Below are 11,440 nucleotides of genomic sequence, written 5' to 3'. Positions count from 1 at the left end.
AATCCTCTCTAAAAACTATTTGTCATAGGATTAACAACAATGCTCAAGTTTAAAATTGTGCCACATCAAATCCGATGCAGTAGTTGAGTTAGATAAGGCTACAAAAGATTGTTAAGAAATAAATTGAGATGCTTGTAAAATTAAAGAATGAAAAGAAAAAAGATGATAGATATGATAGGACAAACTATGAATTTTTCCAAAGCTCAACCAACAATACCTTCCCTAACATCAGTTGAATAAATGAAGTTTAAGTAACTCTTAACCCAAAGTTGTAACTTTGACAACTAAAAATTATCACATGTACGTTGTCATTGTTGTCGCGATTCCAAAGTTGCAAGAAAAACCGATTTGCAAAGCGAAGTACCAACTACCAATATAAGTTAAATGTAAAGGGATTATTCATTAGGCAAAATTCATGAAACAAACAATAAGCCATTGTATAATCATTTATTACCAAGTTCTGCACTAGTTCTTTTCCCATGTAGTGATCAAAACGATAAATTTGTGGTTCCTCAAACAACTTTCCAATCTCAGTACTGAGTTCCTCTACAGATTCTAGATCCTTACTAAAAGGCTTCTCGACAACAACATGTGTCCATCCACCAAGATCAACTAAGAAAAGGAAGCAGATGCAACCATTTCAATACAATCAGTATTAGATTTCTGGATAATAAACAAGAACCATGAAATGTAAAAGAAATGTAAAGACAATTGTTCTTGTCACAAAAGAAATGAGACGACAAAGAGACTTGAAGCCACAAATCTGCTTTGCAAAAAATAGAAAGTTTGAGTTTATTTCATAATTATTAAACTTTTTTTTAAACACCATAGATACAACACAATCACCTGTAACTATCTTTGTGAAGCCAAAATCCCATACCAACAACTGGAAGCAGCTAGCTTGTTGTAATCGATTACGACAACGCTGTAATCGATTAAAACAAAGAGTTTTTTCCTATGAAGCCATTTTTCTAACTTAGAAACTTTTCTTCACACACACTATGATGATGCACAATGCAAAACAAATATCAAATGTACTAATATGCAACAACCAAGATAACAACAAATATAAAATGCCACTCAAGGGAGTTAGGCATGTAAAAGCCAAAACTTCTTCAAAAAAACTTCTTCAAGCTTTTCTTTGAGCTTCAAGCTTTAGCCTTAGGTTGTTCACTATGTTGCTCCCCCTATCTCTAACACTTTTTCATTGCATTTTTAGCTCTTGCAGCAGAAGTTATAGTAGTGCCACCATCCTGATTGATGGCTTTAATTGGTTAGGCTTTGAAGTGGCAGCTGCATCAAGTTAAATGCTTGTTTATTATAAGGTTTTCTCCGCCTATAAATTGTGCCCCAAACTACCTTATAGATTCTAAATCAATTCTAGTACCTTTTTTTGTTAACATATAATAAATTTTGTGTGCTTAGATAATTATTACTACTTTATTAGTTCAATTTCAGTAGTTTTCTTGATTTTGAGCCTCATTAGTTTCAGTGTACACTGCCATATGTTTGAGAGGGTACTGCCATCCAATTAATGGGTTCTAAAACTAATGCATCGAGCTATAGAGGACGAAGGCCACTGTCAATATTTTCTGTGCTTAGTCTACGTTGTTTCTTTTATCTTTTGGGAGCATGGCAAGGAAATGGATCTGGGAAGGGAGATAACCTTACATTGAAAGTTAATAACCTAATGACAGACCGCACTGTTTTGCCCAATTTGAGTTTTGAATCCCATGGCAGTGATGTAGAAATTGTCAAACTTGATGTGCTAAAAGATAAAGCATTCAAGCCGTGTGACATGAAATATACTGATTATACACCTTGCCAAGTGCAAGACCAAATGAAATTCCCAAGAGAGAATATGATCTATAGGGAAAGGCATTGTACCTCTGAAAATGAAAAATTGCACTGCCTTATTCCAGCCCACAAAGGGTCCACAACTCATGTACCATGGCCTAAAAGCCATGATTATGCCTACTATGATAATGTTCCTTACAAGAGCTTGATAGTGGAAAAGGCTGTTCAAAATTGGTTGTAATTCCAAGGAAATTTGTTTAAATTTCCAAGTGGAGGGACCATGTTCCCTCAAGGAGCATATGCATATAATGATGAACTTGCGTCAATTATTCCAATTATAGATGATTCTGTCAGAAAAGCATTGGACATTGGTTGTGGAGTAAGTTTTAATGATTAAGTTATTCTTCTGAGAGTATGCTTTTTTTCTTTAGTTTAAGGATATGTAGTAAATAGTAAAAGGTCCTCTAATATGGATTAAGATCAGAAAGTTGTAGAAGTCAATTGATAGATGCATACACCTTTACTTTTCTACTTTAAAAACAATCAACATTTAGAAGATCCTTATCCTGAATGCGTAATCAAGTTTTATAACTTAGTTTCTTTTCTTTTCCCTTGATCTTATACCACTAAGGGATTTCAGATCAAATTCAAATTCCTTAGCTAAAGGGTCACTTTTTTTAACTTGTTAAATGTGTGTATTTTTAATTCATAATTCTTGTGCCAATGTTTTTTTGAAGTCTTTCCCTCTGTAATATTTATAGCTTCCCTAAAAAGCAATTAAGCTAAATGAAATTTAAGAATTACTTCTCATGGTTGGTGCTTGGGAATCTCATGTTGACCATTTACTTAAATGATCTTCTTTTGTCTATTGCATTCCAAATTTCTCAATTTTGATGTAAATATTTTGAATATACTAGGAATCAATTTCCATTTTGTTTTTCTTGTGCATGGTTACACATATTACTTTTTTTCAATAGATGCCTTTCAATTGGTTTGTGAATTCTTTATCAATGTGAACATGAAAAATTATACAGGTTGCAAGCTGGGGAGCCTACTTGCTAAATAGGAATGTCCTAGTTATGTCCTTTGCTATGAAGGTCAACCATGAAGCATAAGTTCAATGTGCTCTAGAACGAGGGGTACCTGCTGGCATTGGTGTCCTTGGCACCATCCGCCTTCCATACCCATCAATAGGATTCGATATGGCCCAGTGTTCTCGATGTCTGATACAATGAACTTCAAATGGTTAGTGCTAAATTGGACAGTCAATATGATTGATGAAGAATACTTTGTCATTATCCTTTTCATATGTAGATGTCTAGATGATGATACATTTGAACTTCCAAACAAAATAATGCATATGCTTGTAAATTTGACATCCTTTTGTCCACTATCTTAATGTAATTGCTTGTCAATGTTAATGAACATTGACCCGATTATTGAATGCAAAGGGAATGTATGTAATGGAAGTTGACCGAGTCTTAAGGCCTGGTGGATTCTGGATTTTTTGGGCCCCCAATTAATTGGAAAACATACTACCAAACATGGAAGAAATCCAAGGAAGATCTGAAGGCAGAATAGAAAAAACTTGAGGAGTTGCCTAAAAGTCTTTGTTGGGAAAACAAGTATGAAAGGGGTGATATTTCTATTTGAAGAAACAAAATAAAGGATAAATCCTGCAAAAGAAAGTCTCCCAATTCATGTGATTTAAATAATGTTGATGATGTATGGTAAGTCATGCTTATCCTTATGCACTTCCTTCAAGCATCATGATCATTATTCTCCCAATGATGTATGGTAAGGCTTTAGAGTTTAAAGTTTCATTTTCAGCAACTTTCTTCCTGATTTTTTGGACATATTTCTAGGTGTGGGATTACATAAGTGGATTACTCTAGTACCTTTACATTTATAACTACATTCAAAACAGTAGAAAAGATATTTCACTCAGATTTTTTTTTTGTCATTTTGGGAACTATTACAACTTTGATTATAACATTAAGTACACATTGGTAGTTCTGTAATACATACATACATATATATATATATATATATATATATATATATATATATATATATATATTTGCATAGATTACACATTTCACTCATGGGATTGTATTTTCTTTCATGATATGATGTCTTGTTTTGATAATATGTCTCTTCCTCACTATGCATTCAGTAAGTACGTGTATGAAGTTATGAACATATTGTTACTTACTATTACTTCCTGTAGGGGAATAATTGATACAAGCATAGAGGTCATTAGTAAGGGTTGCATCAACCTGAAGCAATTGTGCCTTCGCCGGTGTTGCTTTGTTTCTGACAATGGATTGGTTGCATTTGCCAAAGTTGTAGTATCTCTTGAGAGCTTGATGCTGGAGGAACACAACAGGTTCACTCAGTCCGGGATTATTGTTGCCCTCACAAACATCAAAATAAAGTTCTCTCTTTCCCTTGTGAAGTGCATGGGAGTCAAAGATATCGATATGGAAGTGTCTATGCTTTCTCCTTGCGAGTCTCTTCGACCTTTAGTAATTCAAAAGTGACTTGGTTTTATCAATGCTAGCCAAGTCATAATTGTTCAAATTGTGTCCTTGACTTCAGCATCTTAATCTGACTAAACTCTATGCCATAAATGATGTTGGTCTTCTCCCCCTTTTGCATAATTGTTAGGCTAGACTTGTCAATGTAAACCTCATTGGTTACTGGAACTTGACAGATAATGTAGTCTCAGCCTTGGGCAGAATACATGGTGGAACACTCAAACTACTATATCTTGATGGATGCTAGAAAATTACTGATGCAAGCTTGGTTGCAATTGCAAACAACTTTGTAGTGCTTAATGATCTAGATGTGTCAAAGTGTGCAATCACCAATGTTGGTATCACAGTTCTCTCAAGGGTCAGTCTACCTAGCTTGCAAGTGTTTTCCTTGTCTGGTTGTTCTAATGTATCAAACAAAAGTGCACCTTTCTTGATGAAATTGGGCCATACCTTACTGGGATTGAATCTTCAAAGCTGCAATTCAATTGGCACCAACACAATAGAGTTGTTAGTGGAGAAGTTGTGGAGATGTCATATTCTGGCTTAATCATGTTAGAAACTAGAAGTAAATAAAATTGCATAAATCAGGGAAGGAGATAGATTTGTACAAGCTAGCACTTCTAAATCCAATCAACACTTTTAAATCCAAATAGCCCTAAACACATTGCTACACTTAAATTAGAGAAAGTATACAAGAGCTTTCGCATGACATACACTACCAAATTGTTTCCTTTTTATAAAATTTCATGTGTTTCTAATCAATTTTTATCTAATCTTTGAATAGGTGGAATTTGTTGGATTTTGTTGAACTCAAGGGCAGCTCCAACCAACAGCATCCTTAGATATCTCCCCATTATTCATTCAATCAGTTCGTCATAGGTAAAAATAGAGTTTGCATAGTAGAAATGCTAGGATGTTGCAAAATAAAACAAGTTAAATGTAGATTGAAGTCATATAACTAAATGTACCTCCCAATTATTCATTGTTTCAGTACATCATTATGTTGTTGTTGTACCTTTCATCGTCATTTGTTGTTATAAATGAGGATGATAAGCTTAAATCATGATTGATTTTATTTCGCACATTTGATTAATAGATTGTATGTTGATTTAAAGAGCGCACAACTATACTTTATTATTCTTTTGGATTAATTTGCAATTGTAGTTCAACATACAATTAGTTCTTTTTCGCTTAAAAAGAAATTTTAAGATTTTATATATTTGGGTGCAACAATAAAAAAAAAACACCTATTCCACAAAATTCGTCTTAGAAGGGGGATTCTTCTAAGACGGTTATCGCTTTAAACCAATGTAAGAAGGGGCACATTCAAAGACAGTTATAACATTGAAACTGTCTTAGAATGTGGCACATTCAAAGATGGTTATAAACGTCTTAGAACCTACTATATTCAAAGACGATTATGAGGTTATAACCGTCTTTGAATGTGTCACATTCTAAGACGGTTCCAACATTGTAATCATCTTTGAATGTGTCACATTCAAAGACGGTTTCAAACTCACAATCATCTTTGAGTGTGTCGCAAACTAAGACAGTTTTTGAACCATCGTCGTAAATGAAGCGACATTCCACAACGTTGGATACAACGACAGTCAAAAACCCTTGTCGAATGCACTCCTTAACAGTCACAAAACAATATTATTTTAGTAGTGAGGCTGTATTTTACAAAATACAAATTATATTTTTTTATATGTGGTCTTAAAAGATTTACTAAAGTGAGTTTTATAAAGAAATAAAAATGAAAATTCAGTTGCATTTCAAGATTGGATAAGGATGGTAAATAATAATTACATCATCTATATTTGTCTGGGATTATGACGTTAGAATGTAAGTAAAGAATTTTCTTTTGTAACATAGTATAGAAAAGATAAACCACTAGCCATATAATAAAAATTTAAAATACAAAATAGTATGTATAAATACATATGTAAAACTATTTATATGAAATGTTAAGGTTTTTTTTTTTTTGAAGTTGTCAAGGTTTTTTATTTATTTATTCTAAATTACAAACTTAAAGATTTATTTTCTTTTATTAGAAAGTAGCCATGAGGTAGCACAAGAAGATAACATGTCACAAAATAGATCTACCATACAATTAAGTTGCACACGAACCAACGTCCAATCAAGGATATGCCTTTTGTAGGTTTTTCTAAAATGCACCCAACGTTGAAACTACATCATCATCGCCTACAGACTGCACCACCTCAAATCCTATTAACTTTGTTAAACACAACATATTCATGTTTGGGGATTTTGGCAAAGGGGGTCGTGTCGCAAAAGACACAAAAAGTGAACAGATTAAGCTACTGAACATGGATGGAGTCAAAATGAAGCACAAACTTCGGCAGCAATCAACATTTGCCTTTGGAGGAGAGAGAAAGGATAAACAGAAGTTGCTAACTTTTTCCATAAGTGGGACTTTTTTTAATAAATTAAAATTCCAAGAAAAAAATAGAGTTGCATGTGCGTTTATTTTTTAATATGGAAAAACGTATAATCAAGTGTAATATGGAGTATGTTCCCAAATCTAATGGTCCTTATTACTTGTTTATGATGCTAGACTCACAACACTTATGCGCTCCTTAGAATTATTTTGACATGCACTTTCTCTATGGGTAGATGAAACCCATGAAATGTAAAGTTCCTTGTCTTTTTGTTGAAGAGGACATTTTAATCATTTTGTGAATCAAATGAATTTGAATGGTCATTGTAATACCCCAATTTTTGGTAAGTAAATATATATTGATATTTATTGAGTATGTATTTTGTTTTTATAATTAATTGAATTAAGTAAATATTTTGGGGTGAGATATTGGTTTGAAATTGAGTTTTAATGATTAGTCATATGGACCAGAAACTAATAGATTTTTTAGAAATTAAATAAATGAGATAAAAGGGGTCTTGTTAATTAAAATAAGGGTTTTGTAGCATTAGAAAATAAATAAAGTAAAATGATGTTTTATAAAAGGGATATTTTAATTGGTTATTTATTCAATAAAAGAGTAAAATAAAGTTCTTTTTTATAAAATAATAAAATAAAGAAAAATAGGGTAAATGATAGGCTCAAAGTAATCAGGCATATAAATAGCCTCGGAGTAGTTTTTATAAACCTACATACATTATTTACTTTCTCTTCCTCTTAAATTTGTTCTCCCTTCTTCCTCTCCCAAAACCCTCTTTTTTATCGCATACACCCAGACTTGTCCCAATAAAACTAAGATCTTAGACTCATTAGCCATTGAATCATCTTGAAATTTGGGCACCACCTTTAGAAATCACTATCTCAAATTTTCACCGTTGGAATTTAGGAAATAATGTCCTTAGAGATAGATACATTCCTCGCACAAAGACAGTGAAATTGATACTCCAATCCCTTCTCCTTCTCTCTAACACTTGGAAACCCTAGCAAAGCAACTAGAGGAAAAGTTTGAGGAATCTTTGGGAACCACTAGAGATGCCACTATCATTGTCGGGCTACACACATGATCCCGTTTAGAGGTATGGGACGAGTTTATTGAAATTGGGTTTAGAATGAACATGTGTAAGGATCCTTAAAGGATCAAATTGGGGTTTATTTTTTTATGTTTACTGTATTGTAATTCAGCCTTACAATTATAATCATGAAATTGTTATGTTTGACGGGCCAATTGATGCTCTAATGTGAATTGGTCGATAAAATTGAGTGCTCTTGGTGTTTTTGTGTTTTTGAACCTATGATTTTGATATGATTACTTGAAATTGTTTGAGGGGTTTTACTCCGCATGTTATGAGAAGCATTTTGTATAATTCATTTGTGTTTTGGAGCTTTAATTGAGCCCCTTCGTGCTCACAAAACTGAGGTTTTTCACGAAGCACAGTCGTGATTGATGAGTAGCACGACCATGCTCAGTGAAAATTAGTTGTTTCAGAAGTCGTGCATGATGAGAGCACGCACATGCTCATCATCATGTTCATCAAGCAGCATGCCTTGATGAGTAGCATGACCATACTTAGTGAAAATCAGTTGTTTCTGAAGTCGTGCATGATGAGAGCAAGTTCGTGCTCATCATCATGTTCATCAAGCACACTTGTACTTGATGAGCAGCACACCTGTGCTTAGGAACAATGATGAATTGACCTTGACCATGTGAGCATGATCGTGCTCTTGAGCATGACTATGCTGAGTTGCGTAAGCATGCCTATCCTCCTTATGAGCACGCCCATGCTGGAGTGGTTAAGCACACCCGTGCTCAAACTCCAGTGACATATATAGGATTTTAAATGTTTGTTTCAATGAAATGATTAATCATATGAACATAACATATTAATATTATTATTGTGTGATATGTATAAGATGCATAAGGTGTGATAACATGTTGTCTTGAAATTATGAAAGTGTGATGAATTGTGTGTAAGTGACAAGTTGAGTATGTGTTAAATTATGAGATCACACGCGTATTGAGATGTTGTGTGCATTAAGTTGTGAGTTATGAACCATACAATCATATGATTGTGGGTCCTTTGAGGACGACGAGTTTTTGCGTGATGAGTATTGTGATGGGATCCACTGTGGAAACTTGACGAGTTGAATCACTTTGAGGCACAATGAGTTAAAATTATTTTGAGAATAATTGAGGAGTAGTGTGTTTTCTATAGTTCATAGATAAAGTCTGGGTGTTAAAATATTTTCTGGGTTGGACCTAACTTAGGAGGGAGAGGCCTTGACAAACTCTTTAGAGTCTAGGCCTTGGGGGTAAATACACTCAGTTTGAGTGCTCCTCTAAGTCTATGTTGATCCCACATGATTGGAGTATTCTCGCAAAACGGAATGACCCTAACTTGTCTCCCTATGATTTCACCTAGTGAGAGTAATTTGACTTATCGGTGTGTGGTACCACTTTGAATCTAGGATTGACTCTTAGTATATCTATTACATAATGTTTGTGTATTCATTATTATTGACTAGTTGAGTGATATTATGTTTTGATCCTTGAGTATGTGAATGATGTGAAAATGTGTGAGACGTGATGTTATACTATAAGTGGTGGAATTACGTAAGTTGCGTTTAAGTAAGTTTTATTTCATTTATATGATATGTATATCTACATGTTTTCTCATTTTTCTCTATTAGCTAGAAATGTGATAACTCACTCCATGTGTGTTGTTTGTGTTCGGATCCTATGATGATCTTGAACCTTATGTTCGTGGAAGCAGATGGTTATGTGGATGTCTATGGAGAATCTCATGCTAGAAGATGCTGGGATACCGTGCTCTGATAAGATATGACATCAGGGCTTAGGGTTGTATGTTGTTTTTATCATATGCTAGTTTGAGATATGTAGTTGAACATGATTTACTTCTATGCTTGTCATTGGAATTTCAGTTGTAATATTGGTACGACCTTTGTTTGGAGCTGGAACATGTTTTTATATTATTACCGATAAGTTTAAACTTGATTAATCGGTGAATGTGAACATTTTACTCCGTTGAGAAGTTTTATATTGAGTTGTGAAGTAAATCTTTTTAAATTACTTCCACTATTCTATGTTTCATTTCACTATATGTATGTTGGGACGGGCGTGTCATAGCCATGAATTTGAAAGACTTAAATCGGAAAGAAACAAAATCTTGATAAAAAAAAATATTTTTTATATGTAACATAGATGGTTTTGAACAATGAACATATTATAATATTTCAAAGTAAGTTCAATGATGAGTGAGGTCTAAATTATATAAATTTTAAGAGATTTTTTTTTTTAAAAAATAAGAGTTATAGATTTGACCTTTTTTTCAATGTATGTGACTTTTTTATAACATATGTGATCATTTTCCTTTATAAAAATTAATAGTGATTTTTTTTACCGATAGGTTTACAATTTAAATTTTAGTTAGTTTGTCTTTTAACCGATCCTATAATATCTCGATCTCTTAGTTACGTCTAATGCATGTCTATTAATGACTACCATTGCTAATGGTGAAGCAACTTACTTGTCTGGCCTATATAATACACCTGAAATCGTCCATGATCTTGCTAACTTAGATCAACATTAATTGTGATAGAGATGAGAAAGGTATTTTACATGGGCATTAATTGAGTGCTTAGTTGGTGCTGTATGTCCTCAATAAAAGTGGTATACCCAATGCCGGCTAAGTCTGTGCTAGCTCCTGTTTTTTAGAAGTTCCCCAAAATTACATATAGTCAATTTTGTGTATTAAGACATGCATGTATACAATCACTATCAAAACTCTAATATTAATTATTTTGAAATGATCCAACTGCTTGAAATGGACAGATTACGATTTGCAAATTTCTTATATATTTGATTGTAAGGATTTCCAAGTTTATTTCATTGTTAAAGAAGATTTGCGTCATAACCTTGTAAAGAACTTAGTTATGTGTGGATGGCTATTTCTCTATGGTATGAAACCCTGGAATATAAAATAAACTTAATGCCTAAAGGGTTTTTATTTTTAGAAAATTCAATAATCCTAATACTGATATTTTAATTAAAACTAAAATATGTTTTCGATTCTAATAAATATATGAATTTTGTATTTATTTTTTGATAAAAAATTACATTGAGTCTCCAAAAAATAATAATTTTATTTTTTATTCTTAACACTTTTTATTAGTTCCTGGTAGTCAATTTTATATTTATTTCCTAATATATTTTTTTCATTGATTAACCAATTAATCAATCACTTAAATATTGTGTTTATATGTATAATAAATCAATTAAATATGAACAAAATATTGTCTTAATTAATCATAGTCGAATTTTCATATATTTTATGCGTAAGAATTTCACTTTCATTATAAATATGAAGAAATAAAAAAGAACAATTACACTTTTTTTTTGTAAAACAATATAATCACCTTTTTTATACAACCCTTTTGACGAATAACATTTCTCTTTGTGACCAAAAAGAAAATAAGAATAACCTTTCTCTTTAAATATGTCTAACCATTTTTGATAGCATTATTAAAGGCAACGTCAAGAACAATTAAAGATGACGAAGTGTCCATCCTTTTTTTTCTCATTTTCATTTTTTAGCTATATTTAATATTTTATCATCTTTATCTTATTATTTTTATGAAGATTTTT

General features: G+C 32.6%; 1 pseudogene; it reads left to right on the top strand.

The window, feature by feature from the left end:
* The first annotated feature begins 1,534 nt into the window (after nucleotides 1-1,534).
* Nucleotides 1,535-4,340, top strand: LOC100779990 (probable methyltransferase PMT14; annotated as a pseudogene).
* The last annotated feature ends 7,100 nt before the right edge of the window (nucleotides 4,341-11,440 follow it).

This window comes from Glycine max, chromosome 7, assembly GCF_000004515.6.
Source record: "Glycine max cultivar Williams 82 chromosome 7, Glycine_max_v4.0, whole genome shotgun sequence".
Taxonomy (NCBI): Eukaryota; Viridiplantae; Streptophyta; class Magnoliopsida; order Fabales; family Fabaceae; genus Glycine; species Glycine max.
Note: the sequence above shows the minus strand (reverse complement) of the source record. Positions and strands in the feature narration are given on the sequence as shown.